Below are 23,151 nucleotides of genomic sequence, written 5' to 3'. Positions count from 1 at the left end.
TACATGCAACTTATATTTCCTTGGTTCCAGTAGAATTCAGTTCTTAAATTTACTTTATTCATTTATATTTTATTCTTATTGAATTCTTTGACAAAAGTTTTCTTATTGGACTCTTTATTTTTCTTTGAAAAGTATTTCTTGTATATAAAGTATATTGTAATTATCACTTCCTATCTCATCGATTTGCATCTTGCCACATTTATGTTGATTTTGACTCTACAGAAATTTAAATACTTTCTGGTCATTTTTATTAAATTTTGCATTATGTGATTTACCTAGAAAGGTCCTAGGTATAAGATGCTGGGTTGAGTTAGATGAGAAGCAGAGTAATTTCTTCCTTATGTCAAGATTTTCATGCAATGAATTTATACTTTGCCTATTGTTATTATTTTTTTTAATATATGAAATTTATTGTCAAATTGGTTTCCATACAACACCCAGTGCTCATCCCAAAAGGTGCCCTCCTCAATACCCATCACCCACCCTCCCCTCCCTCCCACCCCCCATCAGCCTTCAGTTTGTTCTCAGTTTTTAAGAGTCTCTTATGCTTTGGCTCTCTCCTACTCTAACCTCTTTTTTTTTTCTTCCCCTCCCCCATGGGTCCTGTTAAGTTTCTCATGATCCACATAAGAGTGAACACATATGGTATCTGTCTTTCTCTGTATGGCTTATTACACTTAGCATCACACTCTCCAGTTCCATCCACGTTGCTACAAAGGGCCATATTTCATTCTTTCTCATTGCCACCTAGTACTCCATTGTGTATATAAACCACAATTTCTTTATCCATTCATCAGTTGATGGCCATTTGGGCTCTTTCCATAATTTGGCTATTGTTGAGAGTGCTGCTATAAACATTGGGGTACAAGTGCCCCTATGCATCAGTACTCCTGTATCCCTTGGGTAAATTCCTAGCAGTGCTACTGCTGGGTCATAGGGTAGGTCTATTTTTAATTTTTTGAGGAACCTCCACACTGTTTTTCAGAGCGGCTGCACCAGTTTGCATTCCCACCAACAGTGAAAGAGGGTTCCCGTTTCTCAACATCCTCTCCAGCATCTATAGTCTCCTGTTTTGTTCACTTGGCCACTCTGACTGGCATGAGGTGATATCTGATTGTCGTTTTGATTTGTATTTCCCTGATGAGGAGTGACATTGAGCACCTTTTCATGTGCCTGTTGGCCATCTGGATGTCTTTTTTAGAGAAGTGTCTATTCATGTTTTCTGCCCATTTCTTCACTGGGTTATTTGTTTTTCGTGTGTGGAGTTTGGAGAGCTCTTTATAGATTTTGGATACTAGCCCTTTGTCCGATATGTCATTTGCAAATATCTTTTCTCATTCCGTTGGTTGCCTTTTAGTTTTGATGATTGTTTCCTTTGCTGTGCAGAAGCTTTTTATCTTCATGAGGTCCCAGTAGTTCATTTTTGCTTTTAATTCCCTTGCCTTTGGGGATGTGTCAAGTAAGAAATTGCTGCAGCTGAGGTCAGAGAGGTCTTTTCCTGCTTTCTCCTCTAGGGTTTTGATGGTTTCCTGTCTCACATTCAGGTCCTTTATCCATTTTGAGTTTATTTTTGTGAACGGTGTGAGAAAGTGGTCTAGTTTCATTCTTCTGCCTGTTGCTGTCCAGTTCTCCCAGCACCATTTGTTAAAGAGACTCTCTTTTTTCCATTGGATATTCTTTCCTGCTTTGTCAAAGATTAGTTGGCCATACTTTTGTGGGTCTAGTTCTGGGGTTCCTATTCTGTTCCATTGGTCTATGTGTCTGTTTTTGTGCCAATACCATGCTGTCTTGATGACAGCTTTGTAGTAAAGGGTAAAGTCTGGGATTGTGATGCCTCCTGCTTTGGTCTTCTTCTTCAAAATTACTTTGGCTATTCAGGGCCTTTTGTGGTTCCATATGAATTTTAGGATTGCTTGTTCTAGCTTCGAGAAGAATGCTGGTGCAATTTTGATTGGGATTGCATTGAATGTGTAGATAGCTTTGGGTAGTATTGACATTTTGACAATATTTATTCTTCCAACCCATGAGCATGGAATGTTTTTCCATTTCTTTATATCTTCTTCAATTTCCTTCATAAGCTTTCTATAGTTTTCAGCATACAGATCTTTTACATCTTTGGTTAGATTTATTCCTAGGTATTTTATGCTTCTTGGTGCAATTGTGAATGGGATCAGTTTCTTTATTTGTCTTTCTATTGCTTCATTATTAGTGTATAAGAATGCAGCTGATTTCTGTACATTGATTTTGTATCCTGCAACTTTGCTAAATTCATGTATCAGTTCTAGCAGACTTTTGGTGGAGTCTATCTGATTTTCCATTTATAATATCATGTCATCTGCAAAAAGTGAAAGCCTAACTTCATCTTTGCCAATTTTGTTGCCTTTGATTTCCTTTTGTTGTCTGATTGCTGATGCTAGAACTTCCAACACTGTGTTAAACAACAGCGGTGAGAGTGGACATCCCTGTCGTGTTCCTGATCTCAGGGAAAAAGCTCTCAGTTTTTCCCCATTGAGGATGGTGTTAGCTGTGGGCTTTTCATAAATGGCGTTTATGATCTTTAAGTATGTTCCTTCTATCCAGAGTTTCTCGAGGGTTTTTATTAAGAAAGGATGCTGAACTTTGTCAAATGCTTTTTCTGCATCGATTGACAGGATCATATGGTTCTCATCTTTTCTTTTATTAATATGATGTATCATGTTGATTGCTTTGTGAATGTTGAACCAGCCCTGCATCCCAGGAATGAATCCCACTTGATCATGGTGAATAATTATTTTTATATGCTGTTGAATTCAATTTGCTAGTATCTTATTGAGAATTTTTGCATCCATATTCCTCAGAGATATTGGCCTGTAGTTCTCTTTTTTTACTGGGTCTCTGTCTGGTTTAGGAATCAAAGTAATACTGGCTTCATAGAATGAGTCTGGAAGTTTTCCTTCCCTTTCTATTTTTTGGAATAGCTTGAGAAGGATAGGTATTATCTCTGCTTTGAACGTCTGGTAGAACTCCCCTGGGAAGCCATCTGGTCCTGGACTCGTACTTGTTGGGAGATTTTTGATAACTGATTCAATTTCTTCGCTGGTTATGGGTCTGTTCAAGCTTTCTATTTCCTCCTGATTGAGTTTTGGAAGAGTGTGGGTGTTTAGGAATTTGTCCATTTCTTCCAGGTTGTCCAGTTTGTTGGCATATAGTTTTTCATAGTATTCCCTGATAATTGCTTGTATCTCTGAGGGATTGGTTGTAATAATTCCATTTTTTCATGATTTTATCTTTTTGGGTCATCTCCCTTTTCTTTTTGAGAAACCTGTCTAGAGGGTTATCAATTTTGTTTATTTTTTCAAAAAACCAACTCTTGGTTTCATTGATCTTCTCTGCGGTTTTTTAGATTCTATATTGTTTATTTCTGCTCTGATCTTTATTATTTCTCTTCTTCTGCTGGGTTTAGGCTGCCTTTGCTGTTCTGCTTCTATTTCCTTTAGGTGTGCTGTTAGATTTTGTATTTGGGATTTTTCTTGTTTCTTGAGATAGGCCTGGATTGCAATGTATTTTCCTCTCAGGACTGCCTTTGCTGCATCCTAAAGCGTTTGGATTGTTGTATTTTCATTTTCATTTGTTTCCATATATTTTTAAATTTCTTCCCTAATTGCCTGGTTGGGAAGGCAACCTAATTCATTCTTTAGTAGGGTGTTCTTTAACCTCCATGCTTTTGGAGGTTTTCCAGACTTTTTCCTGTGGTTGATTTCAAGCTTCATAGCATTGTAGTCTGAAAGTATGCATGGTATGATCTCAATGCTTGTATACTTATGAAGGGCTGTTTTGTGACCCAGAATGTGATCTATCTTGGAGAATGTTCCATGTGCACTCGAGAAGAAAGTATATTCTGTTGCTTTGGGATGCAGAGTTCTAAATATATCTGTCAAGTCCATCTGATCCAATGTATCATTCAGGGCCCTTGTTTATTGATCCTGTGTCTAGATGATCTATCCATTTCTGTAAGTGGGTTGTTAAAGTCCCCTGCAATTACCACATTCTTATCAATAAGGTTGCTTATGTTTGTGAGTAATTGTTTTATATATTTGGGGACTCCTATATTCGGTGCATAGACATTTATAATCCTTAGCTCTTCCTGATGGATAGACCCTGTAATTATTATATAATGCCCTTCTTCATCTCTTGTTACAGCCTTTAATTTAAAGTCTAGTTTGTCTGATATAAGTATGGCTACTCCAGCTCTCTTTTGACTTCCAGTAGCATGATAAATAGTTCTCCATCCCCTCACTTTCAATCTGAAGGTGTCCTCAGGTCTAAAATGAGTCTCTTGTAGACAGCAAATAGATGGGTCTTGTGTTTTTATCCATTCTGATACCCTATGTATTTTGGTTGGCACATTTAGTCCATTTACATTCAGTGTTATTATAGAAAGATATGAGTTTAGAGTCATTGTGATGTCTGTAGGTTTCATGCTTGTAGTGATGTCTCTGGTACTTTGTCTCACAGGATCCCCCTTAGGATCTCTTGTAGGGCTGGTTTAGTGGAGATGAAATCCTTCAGTTTTTGTTTGTTTGGGAAGACCTTTATCTCTCCTTCTATTCTAAATGACAGACTTGCTGGATAAAGGATTCTCGGCTGCATATTTTTTCTGTTCATCACATGGAAGATTTCCTGCCATTCCTTTCTGGCCTGCCAAGTTTCAGTAGAGAGATCGGTCACGAGTCTTATCGGTCTCCCTTTATATGTTAGAGCACGTTTATCCCTAGCTGCTTTCAGAATTTTCTCTTTATCCTTGTATTTTGCCAGTTTCACTATGATATATCGTGCAGAAGATCTATTCAAGTTACGTCTGAAGGGAGTTCTCTGTGCCTCTTGGATTTCAATGCCTTTTTCCTTCTCCAGGTCAGGGAAGTTCTCAGCTATTATTTCTTCAAGTATACCTTCAGCACCTTTCCCTCTCTCTTCCTCCTCTGGAATACCAATTATGCGTATATTATTTCTCTTTAGTGCATCGCTTAGTTCACTAATTTTCCCCTCTTACTCCTGGATTTTTTAATCTCTTTTTCTCAGCTTCCTCTTTTTCCATAATTTTATCTTCCAGTTCGCCTATTCTCTCCTCTGCCTCTTCAATCTGAGCTGTGGTTGTCTCCATTTTATTTTGCAGCTCATTGATAGCATTTTTTAGCTCCTCCTGGCTGTTCCTTTGTCCCTTGATCTCTGTAGCAAGAGATTCTCTGCTGTCCTTTATACTGTTCTCAAGCCCAGGGATTAATTTTATGACTATTATTCTAAATTCACTTTCTGTTATATTGTTTAAATTGTTTTTGATCAGTTTGTTAGCTGTCGTTATTTCCTGGAGGTTTTTTTGAGGGGAATTCTTCCATTTCGTCATTTTGGATAGTCCCTGGAGTGGGGCGGAACTGCTGGGCACTTCCCCTTTGCTGTCTTGAATAACTTGCGTTGGTGGGCGGGCCGCAGTCAGACCTGATGTCGGTCCCCCTGCCCACCGCTGGGGCCACAGTCAGACTGGTGTGTGCCTTCTCTTCCCCTATCCTAGGGGTGGGATTCACTGTGGGTTGGTGTGGCCTGTCTGGGCTACTTGCACACTGCCAGGCTTGTGGTGTTCGGGATCTGCCGTGTTAGCTGGGGTGGATTGGCAAGGTGCACAGGGGCGGGAGGGGCAGGCTCGGCTTGCTTTTCCTTTGGTGATCCGCTTCAGGAGGGGCCCTGTGGCACTAGGAGTGAGTCAGACCCACCACCGGAGGGATGGATCTGCAGAAGCACAGTGTTGGGTGTTTGGGCGGTGCAAGCAAGTTCGCTGGCAGGAACCGGTTCTGGCCCCTCTGCTTTTGCCAGCCAGACTCTGGCTGGCAGGCCGCCCCTCCACCCCAGCTCCCTCCCACCAGTCCGTGTAGCGTGCACCGCCTCTCCGCCCTTCCTACCCTCTTCCGTGGGCCTCTCGTCTGCGCTTGGCTCTGGAGAATCTGTTGTGCTAGTCTTCTGGTGGCTTTCTGGGTTATTAGGCAGGTGTGGGTGGAATCTAAGTGATCAGCAGGACTCGGTGAGCCCAGCGTGCTCCTACGCCGCCATCTTCCTCCCAGAATCTTTACCTATTAATATACCATATTTTTAATAAGTCCATATTTTTTCTAATATACTTCAATATTTAATCCATATATAACCTATTTTGGTATGAAAAATAGATAAACACTAGAGTTGTTTTTCTCCATAATTGTACCTAGTTGTGTTAGATGATATTTTTTAAATTATTTTTCTCTCCATCTTAATGCCATTATTTTAACATATTCTTGAATTTATAATTGGACTGTATATTTTATCAAAATAATTTATCAGTCTATTCTTCCACCAGCATCAATTAATTTCATTATGTAGCAACATAATAGCTTTTATATTATGTAGAGAAAATAACCCTTGTACTCCATTATTCATTTATTTTAGAATTAGCCAAGCTGCTAGGATCATATATTTATTATTCTAGATTAATTTTTAGAATCATTTTCAAGTTAAAAAAATTGTGGAACTTAATTGGCTTTATGTTACATTTAGAGAAAAGCTTGTGGTTAATTTATATAATTTAGTTTATTGTGCATTATAATCTCCATTTGTGTCCTTACATCCAATTTCCCACATTCTCTATTCTGTTATATGCCCTGGGAGGCTGACCTTAATGGACCATGTCAAATGATAGAGTGCATTTCAAATCGATATAGGCAATGGAAGATGCTGTCAGAACACGGGGGTTCAACGGAAGATTGAGGTCTGGTTACCTGTCTCCTCCTTTCCTCTAACTCAAGCCAGCACACGTCGGTTCCTACATCCCTTAGCCCTTATGGAAAGTCCCTCCTTTTCTATCAGTCCACCTTCAGACAACTGCTTCCTCCTGTTGATCTTTCAGGCCTACAGGAGATGATGGCTCCCATTGTTGCTAAATGCAGGGTGTTTATCTCCCTAATTTGTTCCTCTTAAAGCCATTTGTGTTTTTTTCAATTACTTCTTTAAATATGCCTTCTTATCCCTGAAAGAACCCTCCTTGATACCTCATTCAAAAATAGATGTTTTCCATTTTTGTTCTGTGTTTCTTTTGTGTGTGTGTTCCTCAATAGTTATATAATAATTCTTAAAAGGTTTTGCATACTTTTTTGTCAAGTTTATTTTTAGATTATTTATTTATTTATTTTTATTTATCTTATTTTTTATTTATTAATTTTTAAAATATTTACATACAAATTAATTAGCATATAGTGCAAAATGATTTCAGGAGTAGATTCCTTAAAGCCCATTTAGCCCATCCCCTCGCCCACACCCCCACTAGTAATCCTGTTTGTTCTCCATATTTATGAGTCTCTTATGGTTTGTCCCCGTCTCTGTTTTTATATTATTTTTATTTTCCTTCCCTTATGTTCATCTGTTTTGTCTCCTAAAGTCCTCATATGAGTGAAGTCATATGATATTTGTCTTTCTCTGACTTATTTCACTTAGCATAATACCCTCTAGTTCCATCCACGTAGTTGCAAATGGCAAGATTTCATTCTTTTTGATTGCCAAATAATACTCCATTGTGTGTGTGTGTGTGTGTGTGTGTGTGTGTGTGTATATATATATATATATATATATATATATATATATATACCACATCTTCTTTATCCATTCATCCATCAATGGACATTTGTGCTCTTTCAATACTTTGGCTATTGTTGACAGTGCTGCTATAAACATGGGGGTGCGTGTTTATAGGGGGGTATCCTTCGAAACAGCACAACTGTATCCCGTGGATAAATGCCTAGTAGTGCAATTGCTGTGTCGTAGGGTAGTTCTATTCTTAGTTTTTTGAGGAACCTCCATACTGTTTTCCAGAGTGGCTGCGCCAGCTTGCATTCCCACCAACAGTGCAAAAGAGATCCTCTCTCTCCACATCCTTGCCAACATCTGTTGTTGCCTGAGTTGTTAATGTTAGCCATTTTGACAGGTGTAAGGTGGTATCTCATTGTGGTTTTGATTTGTATTTCCCTGATGTTGAGTGATGTGGAGCATTTTTTCATGTGTCGGTTGGCCATCTGGATGTCTTCTTTGGAGAAGTGGCTATTCATGTCTTTTGCCCATTTCTTCACTGGATTATTTGTTTTTTGGGTGTTGAGTTTGATAAGTTCTTTATAGATTTTGCATACCAACCCTTTCTCTGATATGTCATTTGCAAATATCTTCTCCCATTCTGTTGGTTGCCTTTTAGTTTTGCTGATTGTTTCCTCGCTGTGCAGAAGCTTTTTATTTTGATGAGGTCTCAGTAGTTCATTTTTGCTTTTGTTTCCCTTGCTTCTGGAGACGTGTTGAGTAAGAAGTTGCTGTGGGCAAGATCAAAGAGGTTTTTGCCTGCTTTCTCCTCGAGGATTTTGATGGCTTCCTGTCTTACATTGAGGTCTTTCATCCATTTTGAGTTTATTTTTTTGTCTGGTGCAACAAAGTGGTCCAGGTTCATTCTTCTGCATGTTACTATCAGTTTTGCCAGCACCACTTACTGAACAGACTGTCTTTATTCCATTGGATATTGTTTCCTGCTTTGTCAAAGATTAGTTGGCCATACGTCTGTGGGTCCATTTCTGGGTTCTCTATTCTGTTTCATTGATCTGAGTGTCTGTTCTGGTGCCAGTACGATACTGTCTTGATGATTACAACTTTGTAGTATAGCTTGAAGTTTGGGATTGTGATGCCTCCTGCTTTGGTTTTCTTTTTCAAGGTCTCTTTGGCTATTCAGGGTCTTTTCTGGTTCCATACAAATTTTAGGATTGTTTGTTCTAGCTCTGTGAAGAATGCTGGTGTTATTTTGATAGGAATTGTATTAAATATGTAGATTGCTTTGGGTAGTATCAACATTTTAACAATATTTGTTGATCGTATCCAAGAGCATGGAATCTTTTTCCATTTTTTTTGTGTCTTCTTCAATTTCTGTCATAAGCTTTCTATAGTTTTCAGTGTATAGGTTTTTCCCCTCTTTGGTTAGATTTATTCCTAGGTATTTTATGGTTTTTTTGTACGACTGTAAATGGGATCGATTCCTTGATTTCTCTTTCTGTTGCTTCATTGCTGGTGTATAGGAATGCAATTGATTTCTGTGCATTGATTTTAGATCCTACAACTTTGCTGAATTCATGAATCAATTCTAGCAGTTTTTTGGTGGAATCGTTAGGGTTTTCCATATAGGGTATCATGTCATCTGCAAAGAGTGAAAGTTTGACCTCTGACTGGCTGATTTGGATACCTTTTATTTCTTTGTGTTGTCTGATTGCAGAGGCTAAGACTTCCAATACTACCTTGAATAACAGTAGCAAAGTGGACATCCCTGTCTTGTTCCTGACCTTAGGGGGAAAGCTCTCAGTTTTTCCCCCATTGAGGATGATATCACTGTTGGGTCGTTCATAATTGGCTTTTATGATCTTGAGTTATGATCCTTCTATCCCTACTTTCTTGAGGGTTTTTATCAAGAATGGATGCTGTATTTTGTCAAATGCTTTCTCTGCATTTGGTTCTTGTCCTTGGTTCTTGGATCATATGGTTCTTGTCCTTTCTTTTATTGATGTGATGAATCACATTCATTGTTTTGCAGATATTGAACCAGCCCTGCATCCCAGGTATAAATCCCACTTGGTCGTGGTGAATAATTTTGTTAATGTATTGTTGGAACCAGTTGGCTAATATCTTGTTGAGGATTTTTGCATCCATGTTCATCAGGGAAATTGGTCTATAGTTATCCTTTTTAGTGTGGTCTCTGTCTGGTTTTGGAATCAAGGTAATGTTGGCTTCATATAATGAGTTTGGAAGTTTTCCTTCCATTTCTATTCTTTGGAACACCTTCAAGAGAATAGGTGTTAACTCTTCCTTAAATGTTTGGTAGAATTCGCCTGGAAAGCCATCTGGCCCTGGACTCTTGTTTTTTGGCGGATTTTTGATTACTAATTCGATTTCCATACTGGTTATGGGTCTGTTCAAATTTTCTATTTCTTCCTGAATCAGTTGTGGTAGTGTATATGTTTCTAGGAATTTGTCCATTTCTTCCAGATTGCCCTTTTTATTGGCATATAATTGCTTATAATATTCTGTTATTATTGTTTTTATTTCTTCTGTGTTGGTTGTGATCTCTCCTGTTTCATTCTTGATTTTATTTATTTGGGTCCTTTCCTTTTTTGTTTTGATCAAACTGGCTAGTGGTTTATCCATTTTGTTAATTCTTTCAAAGAACCAGCTTCTGGTTTCCTTAATCTGTTCTACTGTTTTGTTTTCTTTTGTTTGTTTCCATAGCATTAATTTCTGCTCTACTCTTTATTTCCTGTTTTCTGCTGGTTTTGGGTTTTATTTGCTGTTCTTTTTCCAGCTTCTTAAGGTGTAAGGTTAGGTTATGTATCTGAGATCTTTCTTCCTTCTTTAGGAAGGCCTGGATTGCTATATACTTCCCTCTTATGACTGCCTTTGCTGCATCCCAGAGGATTTGGGTTGTGGTGTTATCATTTTCATTGGCTTCCATGAACTTTCTCAGTTCCTCTTTAACTTTTTGGTTAGCCCATTCATTCTTTCATAGGATGTTCTTCAATGTCCAAGTATTTGTTACCTTTCCAAATTTTTTCTTGTGGTTGATTTCAAGTTTCATTGTGTTGTGGTCTGAAAATATGCATGGTAGGATCTCGATCTTATTGTACTTGCTGAGGGCTGATTTGTGCCCTATTATGTGGTCTATTCTGGAGAATGTTCCATGTGCACTGGAAAAGAATGTATATTCTGCTGCTTTAGGATAAAATGTTCTGAATATATCTGTTAAGTCCATCTGGCCCATGTGTCATTCAAAGCCATTGTTTCCTTGTTGATTTTTTGATTAGTTGATCTGTCAATTGCTGTGAGTGGGGTATTGAAGTCTCCTACTATTATGGTATTACTATCGATGAGTTTCTTTATGTTTGTGATTAATTGATTAATATATTTGGGTCCTTCCACATTTGGCACATGAATGTTTACAATTGTTAGGTCTTCTTGGTGGATAGAGCCCTTGATTATGATATAATGCCCTTCTGCATCTCTTGATACAGTCTTTATTGTAAAGTCTAGATTGTCTGTTACAAGTATGGCTACTCCAGCTTTCTTTTGTTAACCATTAGCATTATAGATGGTTCTTCATCCCCTGACTTTCAATCTGAAGGGGTCTTTAGGTCTAAAGTGGGTCTCTTGTAAACAGCATATAGATGGATCTTGTTTTCTTATCCATTCTGTTACCCTATGTCTTTTGATTGGAGCACTGAGTCCATTGACGTTTAGAGTGATTACTGAAAGATATGAATTTATTGCCATTATGTTGCTTGCAGAGTTGGGGTTTCTGGTGGTGTTCTCTGGTCCTTTCTAATCTTTGTTGCTTTTGGTATTTATTTATTTATTTATTTATTTATTTATTTATTTATATTTTCATCTTCTCTCCCCTTAGATAGTCCCCCTTAAAATTTCTTGTAGGGCTGGTTTAGTGGTCACAAACTCCTTTTATTTTTGTTTGTCTGGGAAACTTTTTATCTCCTCTTCTATTTTGAATGACAGCCTTGCTGGATAAAGAATTCTTGGCTGCATATTTTTCTGATTCAGCACTCTGAATATATTCTGCCACTCCTTTCTGGCCTGCCAGGTTTCTGTAGATAGGTCTGCTGCAAACCTGATCTGTCTTCCCTTGTAGGTTAGGGACTTTTTTTCCCTTGCTGCTTTCATGATTCTCTCCTTGTCTGACTTTTTTGTGAATTTGACTATGATATGCCTTGTTGATGGTCAGTTTTTGTTGAATCTAATGGGAGTCTTCTGTGCTTCCTGGATTTTGATGTCTGTGTCTTTCCCCAGGTTAGGAATGTTTTCTGCTATGATTTGCTCACATAAGCCTTCTACCCCTTTTTCCCTCTCTTCCTCTTCTGGGACCCCTATGATTCTGATATTGTTCCTTTTTAGTGGATTATCCTTATCACTGATTTATCTAATCCTTAAATCATGCTCTTTTGTCTTAATCTCCCTCTTTTTTTCTGCTTCAGTATTCTCCATAAGTTTGTCCTCTATCGCAGATTCTCTGTCCTGCCTCATCCATCCTTGCTGCCATGGCATCTATCCATGATTGCAGCTCAGTTATAGCATTTTTTATTTCATCCTGACTAGTTTTTACTTCTTTTATCTCTGCAGAAAGGGATTCTAATCTATTTTTGACTCCAGCTAGTATTCTTATTATCGTGATTCTAAATTCTGGTCAGACATCTTGGTTGTATCTGTGTTGGTTAAATCCCTGGCTATCATTTCTTCCTGCTCTTTATTTTGGGGTGAATTTCTTCATTTCATCATTTTGAAGGTAGAAAAGGAATTAATGAGGTAGAAAAAATTAAAATTAAAAAAATTAAAATTAAAAATTAAAAACACACACACAAAATTGAATAAATGATGCTAGATCCTAGGTATGTCTTGGCCTGGGTTTTGACAGTGGCTTGATAGATTAGAGATGAAGGGGGAAAGAAAAAAAAAAAGAAAGAGAAAAAAAAGGAAATCATTTGAAAATTTGAAAAAATGAATACACTGAAATAGACCAAAATGAAATGATGGAAATAAGATAGAATTTGAAAAAATTTACACAAAAGTAAAGAATATAGTAGAAAAAAATTAAAGAAAAATATTTTAATAAAAATTAAACTAAAAATGATTTTTTTACCTTTCTGTGTTCAAGAAAAAGAAAAGAAACAAAAGAGAGCAAAAAAGGAAAATCGTTTGAATATTTGAAAAAGTGAATACACTGTAGTAGACTACAATAAAATGATGGAAGTAAAATAGACTTTGAAAAAATTTACACAAAGTACAAAATGTCGTAAAAAAGGAAAGAAAAATATTTTTAATAAAATCTGAAAATAAAAATGAATTTTTTCTTTTTCTGTATTCAAGAAAAGAAGTGAAAAAGAGAAAAAAAAGGAAAATTGAATAGATAGATCTGCTAACATATTGAAATATGACTGAAATTACTTCGTTTTCCCCTAGAAGTCAGCCTATGAAACAATTTAGAGTCCATAAACTAAGCAGGTGGTGAAACTTGTGTCCTTGAAGAGAAGAGCGAGGTTGGCCCAGTTGGGCGGGGCTTAGTGTAACATCTCCATTCTCCACTAGATGGTGCTGCTAGCCTACTGGGGTGGATTGTTGTGGTGTTCATAGGTGTGTATGCCCATGCGCGGGAACGGTAAAAATGGTGTCACCCAGCTACCCAGTCTCTAGTATCGGAACTCTTCTTCCCAATCAGCAATCATACACCATCCTTTGTCTTCAACTTTCGTCCACTGCCCAGTTTTACACTGTCCATGACCAAGCCCCAGCTAATACGTCTCTCCCGAGTTTTGTCTCAGATGCGGCTGTTTTCTCCGGCCCCTTACTTCTGAGGGACTGCAGCTTTGACCTGTTCCGCCCCTCTCGGGAGGGTCTCATGGAGCAATGGCTGAATGTAGGCTGAACCTAGGAAAGTTCGTGAGACTGTGCTGCTGCCAGTGCCCAGAGACTGTGGCCGGGTGCCAGCCCACCCCAGAAAAAGTTCACGAGATAGTGTAGCAGCAGCATTTCAGGGATTATGGAAAATCACAACATGCATCTGGCACCAGGCTTCACCCTTAATGACCTTGTTCCCGCACCGGTGAATGTGGCCGTTTTCTGGGGTCTGCTGGGACCAGGTGGCCTCAACAGTCTCTACCAAATGTCCTTCCAGCCATGGAACCGCTTCTCCCCAGTGGCCCAAGAACCTCCCGGACCCCACTTTGCTCCTGGGGATTTGCCATTCCCACCAGAGCTCCACCAGGTATCGAGCTGCAGAGTTGCAGACTGCGCTCCCCTTGTTTACAGTCTTAATGGAATTTAAACTCTCTCCTTTCTCCTTTCTCCCTTTTTATTTCAGTCTGTGTGGCTGTTTCCAATTTTCCACTTTCCCACCAGTTGCTTTTGGAGAGGGGTGCTTTTCCTGTATTCTCCTCCCCCTCCCCCCCGCCATCTCCATCCTCTCTCTGCACACAAAAGCAGCTCCCTTCCCCTCCGTGGCTTCTCTCCCCACAAGTTCACCTCTCTGTGCTGTGTACCTGCTGAATTCTGTGGTTCAGGTTGTGCAGATTGTTGTGTTAATCCTCCAATCAGTTTTCTAGGTGTGTAGCATGGTTTAGTGTTGGTCTGGCTGTATTTCATGGACGTGAGACACACAAAAAACTTCCATGCTGTTCCACCATCTTGGCTCCCTCCAGATTATTTTTTCAAATGGGAGCTTCTGTATGAACACTGCTAGACCTTAAATGTTCCTTTGACCCTTTCAACTTTACTTCCTATTTTGAAATACATTCAGCTATATATTTAGGAATATTCACTCTGGAGCATCCATACATACAAAGTAGATGATAGTTAAATAATGAGATAGATATTCTAATAATAACAGAATGAAGGAAAATCTAACATTTTTGTCTGTGTAGTTTATATATTATGTTTTGTGTTACTTCATTTAAGAAAGTGGCTAACTGAACACTGAACACTCTTTTTTTCTGAATGCTAGAATGGTGATAATTAACTGCCCAAAGTTTTGAGTTAAAAAATGAGCATATATCATAATGTCAGTAAAGCAAAACATAGACCATGTTCACCACTGTAAACATCAATTCATATTTGACTCAGTTATAAGGCATTTGTTAAAGCATTACAAATTAGATAAGAACTGCTTTTGGCACAACATTCATCATATCAATCACTGGCCAAGTAGATATAATGGTTCCATTAAAAAACAGGAAGTTCTGTTTTCTTTTCCTTTTTTTCTAGGTGTATTTATTTTGAGAGCATGTGCACATGCACACATGAATGTGAGCAGGAAAGAGGCAGAGAGAGAGAGGAAGAGAGAGAATCCCAAGCAGGCTCTATACTCACAGTGTCAAGGCCAACATGGGGCTCTAGCTCACCAAATGTGAGATCATGACCTGAAATGAAATCAAGAGTTGAACACTTACCTGACTGAGCCACCCAGGCACCCAACAGTTCTGTTTTCAAACATGAGTTCTTTGGACCATCTTCCAAGACCCTCATTACCCTGGCCTGACACTGAATAGGAAATTCTTCTCCAACTCTGGCTGCTCCTTTGTCTACTATGTGTTCTTTATCTCCTCAGGGTGTAATCATTGGAGTGCTTCCGAGTAGGCCTCATGGCTCTTACTTCTTAGTGGTCTCTTATGGCTTCCTCACTTCCTCTCAGCCTCACTTCTAATTCCAGCCATGACTATGGCAGTATTCCCCGTGTGGGTGTCTGCTACTTCATGCTACAGCAATGAACTCATCTTTACTTTCTACCCTGGGGCTTCTATTATCAGCGTTGGGACCTGCCTATCCATCACTCTAGCTCAGCCTGGAAGTTTCTGTGAGTTAACCTCCCCACCCTTTTGATACACCCTCAACCACTGGAGTGTAGAAGCTGATAGGTAAATATCTCTCCCATTAGTCCACGGTGGGACAACACCATGAAGTATTTTAAATGATTTTCAGAAGGCACTACTGGAATGAAACGGATTGTCTACACTGGTAACTGACTTGATGATGATGATGTATTATTGTATTGACTTTTTTTTCCCTTCCCTCTTTTCTTCTCCATGGTATTTCATCCTGTTCCCTGGGACTGACTGCGTCTTAAATAAACTACTTGCCTGTAAGTCCTGATTTCAGGCTCTTTTCAGGGGAAGCTCAGACTCCGTGATTTCATCCAATCAAATGAATTAAGTACTATTAAAACAATGGTCAATTCTAAATATATATTCCTGCTGACAGCTTTGCCCCTAAATCTATATTTGGGTAACCAACTATTTACTGGCTATTTCCACTTGGATAACTAGTTGTTTTTGTGTGTATCTCAGGCAACTGGATTTCAGCAAGCCCTTCTTAAGGTGCCCATACCTGGGTCAATGAGAGACAGTGCGTTTGCTCAGTAGTACCTTCCACAAACTGGCCAATTCACTGATGCTGCCACTGCCATTCACACTGTGATTTTAGCTGAGACCATAGCACTCACTTTGATTTTGGGGAGGGGGGGCAGGGCATTTGTTGGCAAGCATGATTTATTTAGTTTTGCCTTGTCTAATAATTTTTAATTGTCTCTCTGTGTTAATAGTTTCCACCGTCTATTTTTAACTACAGTCTAGAGTTCAGAGTCCCAGGACTTCTGCCTCTAGGACAGACTGGGTTCTCCTGGAGTATCCAGTGCTACATGAATGACCATGTCTTTCCCTACATGTGGAGGTCAGTCCTCAAGTCTTATCAAACACACAGGAAAAGAAAGAGTGTCAGTGGGGGTGGATAAAGAAGCTGAGACAAGTATGAGTAGCCCCTTAGGAGGGGTCCCAAGAGCTTCTGGAGGTTTCCTCTTTGTGTCTAACTTTAAAAAAAGTTTTTTAAAAAGAAGATACCACATAACTTGATGTTGAGTAAGTATGAATATATAGCATTCTCATCTGTGCACTGTCATGGCCCTTTATGTCCTTTATTTAACATTTTACAAATGCCTTATTGTTAGTTGCATTTATGGTAGCATATGTGATTCACATCTCATCTCTCATTCTTGCTTGAGGAAGACCTTCTCAAGTGACTTCGTTTTATTTACCTCTAGCTACCACTACTCTGACCTCTTGCATTGTTGGAAACGTGGTACATATCAGAGTCCTAATAAATATTTGCTTAAGTCACTAACACTCTCAAGAGCTGACCTTGATTTTACGGTTACCGTGTCAATGCAGGATTAGTGATGGCAGCTGTAAAAGTATAGTTAAAGGAAACTGTTGTTCTGTCTCGGTATCTAATCAAAGAATACAGCAAAGAAAGGTTGCATTACTCAAAAATAAATGGCACGTAATTAATAACATAAGTACCAGGACTTTGGAGTGTGTAGTAAAGGTCTAATGAAACTTAGGTCATAAAATAGCCATAGTGGTTCTCCCCTACAAAAATATTGTTAATATCTTTTCTGTGTTTGGGAATAATTTGTGCTGAATCTTTGTAAAAGGAGACCCTAATGTGTGTACTCAATTTGTTATTTTGCACCAATCTCAATTTAATCATAAACTACCCTACAAAGTATGTGTTATTAGCCCCATTCTACAGAAAACAAATGGCAAAGTTCAGACCTAGAACTTTCATACATTGCATCATAATTGTATTTTAGTTAAGTAATCTTTTTGGTAGACATTATACCAGGAGAGTTTTTTCTTACTTACACTTGAGTAATCTAGCTAAAATTATATGAAAAGGGGGATGGTGGAAGAATACAGTAGCTCAAAGAATCAGAGGAAAAAAAAAGACGACCCAGTCTCCAAAAGGAAAGATAGGAAAAGTACATGGATTTATACGTAGAAGCTGGCAGTCTTAGCAGGACATTTTCACTGGGAAGAACAGACATCTGTGCTCTTCAGATTCTGTATGATTTTGCTGAAGATGAAAATTCCAGGGAGACAGTTTCTGATTGACTTAATTTGGTTCAGGGGTACCATCTCCGGATTTGCAGGGGATGGTCGGACATGTCTGTCAAGATTGCTTCAAACTGGGAGCAAAGCACAGCATCATGGGAAAAAATCAGAATGCTATTATAGCAGGAGAGGGACGCATGCTGAGTAGGCAAAAGAAGATGCTCACCATACACATAAACCCCTTGGAGCTCCGAGCCTACTTAATCAACTCACATGCAATCGCAGAACTAGAAATGTGCTTGACGTACACTGTGCAAATCAACAGTCGCTGAGTGAGCTGCCCTAATTTGTAGAGCCATGCACTGTCACTACGCACTCTGCCTTATTCCCATTTCCTGCTCCTATTGCACTCTTTTATGTAGCAGATAAAAGATTGCTTTCTTGGACTATTAAGCAACATACAACTAAGACTTTAACTATGTTTTCCCATTTGCCTTTAACACAGTGACAGAATAAATGATATAGTAAAATATCTCATAAAGCATAATTTCAGTAATTAAAGACTATTTGTGGAAAGGTCAATCTAAATTACAGATGTCTATCTTATGGACCAGTTTCATTCTAAATATCTTTTGTAATTAGAAGGACTCGTGGTAAGAAACTTGCCAAATAGAATCTTTTAAGGTCAGTTTTAATTGAACATGCTTTTGTAATTAACACATTCTAAATAGAGATGTTAAAGTCCCTGGAGCCATTTAACCAGTTTATTCTTTTATGCTTTATAATATTACTCTTAATTTACTTTTAAAATGCTTTCTTCAGAGTTCATGCATAAATTTTAGTCCACGTCAGTTGAATTATGACGAATTTTAGTTGATACATGCTGACAACATGAACATTTAGTATACTTGAACAGAAATTGCTCACAACACAAATAAAGTAATGTAGCAAATAAATAATGAGCACCTACTGTGTGCTAAACACTCTTCTAGGTGCTGGGGATGCATTAGTTAATATGTTGACATTACCTGACTTCATGGAGCTTAGACTCTAGGAGGAAACTTTCTCTACATAATCAATTTCCTTCTTGCATTTAGAGTTTGATTATGTAACTACACAAAATTTTATATTTTTAGAAACTCATCGATTACACAAAAGGAGTCTGCATATTAGTAACAAAACAAGACAGTAAGACATCTCTATACCATTTTTTTTCCAACAGAACTTTCTGCATTGATTGAAATATTTTTTATACGTTACTGTCCAGTAACATAGCTACCAGCCAAATGTGGCCATTGAACACATGAAATGTCACTACTATGAGGACCTGAATTTTAAATTTTATTGAATCTTAATTGGTCTAAATTTAAGTTTAAATTTAAATAGCCGCATGTGACTAGTGACTACCATATTGGACAAAGCAGCATCATGTATTTACTTTAAACCTGGTTGTTGGCAATGCATTCACAAAATCAGTAGAATTTGCTGGTCCCAACTTTGCCACATATGCTTTTAAAGCTAGCAATGACATATACATTTTTCGTTTTCCTCGATCCCCGTACCGTTGAAAGTTATCTGCTAAGTACTTTCCCTTGAACTATTTGACTCCAGTTTCTTGCTGTGACAGAGCCAGGGCTGTGATGAGGAGGAAATATGTTCTCATGAATTAATTTATCTCTCAGATCCTGGGAATGTCGTAGTGAATACAATGTTTCATGTTCTAGTTTTGCACTCTGAAGAGTTGAACTTCCAGGGGGCCAGCAGTTACACGTTATTCAGACTGTGATACGTGTGATATTTTCTAACTTTAAATTTTCTTCTTTAGAGAAACTGTATGTGCAAGTGTGTTTCATGATTACCTAAAGGATGACGTATGTAATACCTTGCTCATCTATGACAGTACAACTTATATACATATTCCTTATGGTGTGTTCTTTATTGCTATTTTTTTTTTGAAAAAATCTTGGATGGGTTTGAAAGAAACCATCAACATGATCCAATGTAAATAGAACATCTTTAAAAAAATTTTTTTTACATTTATTTATTTTTGAGAAACAGAGTGACACAAAGCGTGAGCGGGGGAGGGGCAGAGAGAGAAGGAGACACAAATCTGAATCAGGCTCCAGGCTCTGAGCAAGCGGTCAGCACAGAGCCTGATGCAGGGCTCGAACCCACAAACTGTGAGATCATGACCTGAGCCGAAGTTGGACGCTCAACCTACTGAGCCACCCAGGCGCCCCTAGAATATCTTAAAAAATATATATTTTTAAGTAGGTTCCATGCCCGCCCTAATTCAGGGTGAACTCAACCTGAATTCACCATCCTGAAATCAAGACCTGAGCTTAATAGGGGCACTTGTACCCCAATGTTTATAGCAGCACTTTCAACAATAGCCAAATTATGGAAAGAGCCTAAATGTCCATCAACTGATAAATGGATAAAGAAATTGTGGTTTATATACACAATGGAGTACTACGTGGCAATGAGAAAAAATGAAATATGGCCCTTTGTAGCAACGTGGATGGAACTGGAGAGTGTGATGCTAAATGAAATAAGCCATACAGAGAAAGACAGATACCATATGTGTTCACTCTTATGTGGATCCTGAGAAACTTAACAGAAACCCATGGGGGAGGGGAAGGAAAAAAAAATAGAGGTTAGAGTAGGAGAGAGCCAAAGCATAAGAGACTCTTAAAAACTGAGAACAAACTGAGGGTTGATGGGGGGTGGGAGGGAGGGGAAGGTAGGTGATGGGCATTGAAGAGGGCATTTTTTGGGATGAGCGCTGGGTGTTGTATAGAAACCAATCTGACAATAAATTTAATATATTAAAAAATAAAAATATAAAAATAAAAAAAGAAAGAAAAATATTTGATCATTATCAAGTAAAGTAGTGTTGAGGAATATTCTAAAAAAAAAAAAAAAAAAAAAAAAAAAAGACCTGAGCTTAAATCAAGAGCTGGATATTTAACTGACTGAGCCACCTAGGCACCCCTAGATAGAATATCTTAAAATGCATTTGAGCTCAATACCATATTTCCTGGAATCTATGGATCATGCTTGATTGGATTTGGGAAAATAGCACTTTACTTTTGGAATTCTTCTGCCTCCCATACCTATGGGCTGGGTCCCATAAGATGTATATGGGAATTATAAGAATTAATTTTTGTTAATAATTATGATCTCTTACTTTCTAATTATTTATCTGGATCCAAAGATAAGCTAAGGATTCTCTGCCAGTATCCAAATACATCCATTACCCTATTGCTCTGAATCCCTCCCTTACGTTATGGATATCTGTAAATTCTTTTCAATTAATTCAATTTATTTTTCAAATAGCTCTGATTGGATTACTTGTAACTCTTTGCTATTGAAGGTTTTTGAGATCTTTCTTTAAACAATATCACAAGCAATGATTATGCCTAAGAAAAGAAACAGTTTAATTTTGTACACTCTTTGAGGCTTAAGAGGTTTATTTGAGATATCTAGGGAGTTGAAAAAAATGTAATACTCTGCCTATAACTTGAACACTCCCAGCAGTCACACATTTTCTGTTGCATTTAAACTATGCAATTGAAAATACAGGCAAACCAATCAATTATCCAGTATGAGAAGACAGATTGAAGAGAGGTGCAGAAATGATTTAACTTTGTAGTCAAGTAATAATAGTGCTTAGGAAATGAGGATTGCTCCCTTGTGAATAAATCAGAAAAAAGTGAGATCTGAAACACTGTTATATAATTTTCCATTTTCTCTTTAGAAAATAACCATGTAGGTTACTTACAGGACAATGCTTCCTACATTATGACCAGCTGGAAAACAGATGGAACCGGCCGAACTGATTCCTGGTTAGTTTCGAAGTTAGTAGCTGCGGCTGGTAATTTAACCACAGTAATAACATGAAGTGATTGAAGATCAAGACATTTGACATTTTGACCAAGTAGGATCTCCTGCCTTGTATAGGATCAAATAGAACACCGTCTTAATGTCTTAGAGGTCTGATGTTTAGGTAATTGATGACACAGAATATTGAGAACGGGGTTTGATGTGCACGTGCCCAAAAGCCCTGTGTCAATGGTGAGTAGACAAATATCTGGCGAAAGAAATAATGTGGTTTGGGATGAGAGGATAGACCGTAAGATTTCTAAAATTCATTGAGAACCAAGAATTGTCTTCTTTCCCATTTGGACTTAGTAACAGAAGATTTGTGTTCTAAATTCGTGTTGTGACACTTCATTTCTAGCGACTAATATGGTACATGTAATAATTATAGCTTCCTGGATAAGGAAGGTCATTGCCTTCTGCACCACAGATGGTTTAGGTCAAATCTAGGTTCTTTTACTTTCTAACTGTGTGACGTTGGTAATTTACCTTTCTGATATTTAGTTTAATCTTCTATCTGTTGTAACAATAATACACATGTTGGGGATATTGTGAAGAAAGCATATGCAAATGTAAATAAAGGATTTAGCACAGTGTTTGGCACTGCAGAATTGGGGAAATTCTTAGCCGAGTGTGACCAAAGGGAAACTATTTTAGATTCTTTTCTTTACTATCCTGTGACTTTCCCAATACCCAGCTGGAAGTTAATGCCAGCTTTTCATGTGCATTGGTTATAGTTTATACTATACGATTCTATTTTAATGAAGTGTTGAGTAGATTGAAAAGATTATGTCATGAGTTTTCTCAATTATCTCATTGTTCTTTTATTTTTTATTTTTTATTTAAATGCTTATTTATTTTTGAGACAGAGAGAGACAGAGCATGAATGGGGGAGGGTCAGAGAGAGAGGGAGACACAGAATCGGAAGCAGGCTCCAAGCTCTGAGCTGTCAGCACAGAGCCCGACGCGGGGCTCGAACCCACAGACCGTGAGATCATGACCTGGGCCGAAGTCGGAAGCTCAACTGACTGAGCCACCCAGGCGCCCCTGTCTCATTGTTCTTTTAAAGCTCTGGAGTTGGGGCGCCTGGGTGGCTCAGTCGGTTAAGCGGCCGACTTCGGCCCAGGTCATGATCTCGCGGTCCGTGAGTTCGAGCCCCGCGTCGGGCTCTGTGCTGACAGCTCAGAGCCTGGAGCCTGTTTCAGATTCTGTGTCTCCCTCTCTCTGACCCTCCCCCGTTCATGCTTTGTCTTTCTCTGTCTCAAAAATAAATAAATGCTAAAAAAAAAAATTAAAAAAAAAAAGCTTTGGAGTTAAAAGAATACCTCTAAATATTTGTAAAAACAAATATTTGAACCTATTTAAACCATATTACCATTTCAACAACAGCAAGAACAAATTATACCACCTAGACTGTGTAGGTCTTTGAAAAAGTGCCAGAATGATGCTTAGTGCTTTGAGGGGTTGCTATGTGTTAGCAAAATGCAACATGTACTTTGAAAGCCATCTGATCTGCTGAACTTCTTACAACGGCCTCCTTCTTTTTCTTACATGTTTATTTATTTATTTTGAGAGAGAGCATGAACCCAGGGAGGGGGAAAGAGGGAGTGAGAGAATTCCAAGCAGGCTCTGCGTTGTCAGCATGGAGCTCGATGCAGGGCTTGCACTCAAGAACCGTGAAATCATGACCTGAGCCGAAACCAAAAGTCAGCTGCTTAACAGATTAAGCCACCCAGGTGCCGCCACAACTGTCCCCTTCAAAAGTGTATAGTGATGACTGAACTATATAGTTTAGTAATTGTGGAATCAGATAGACTTA

This window comes from Panthera onca, chromosome B2, assembly GCF_046562875.1.
Source record: "Panthera onca isolate mPanOnc1 chromosome B2, mPanOnc1 haplotype 2, whole genome shotgun sequence".
NCBI lineage: Eukaryota > Metazoa > Chordata > Mammalia > Carnivora > Felidae > Panthera > Panthera onca.
The sequence above is the reverse complement of the archived record's forward strand: the minus strand, read 5'-3'. Positions refer to the sequence as shown.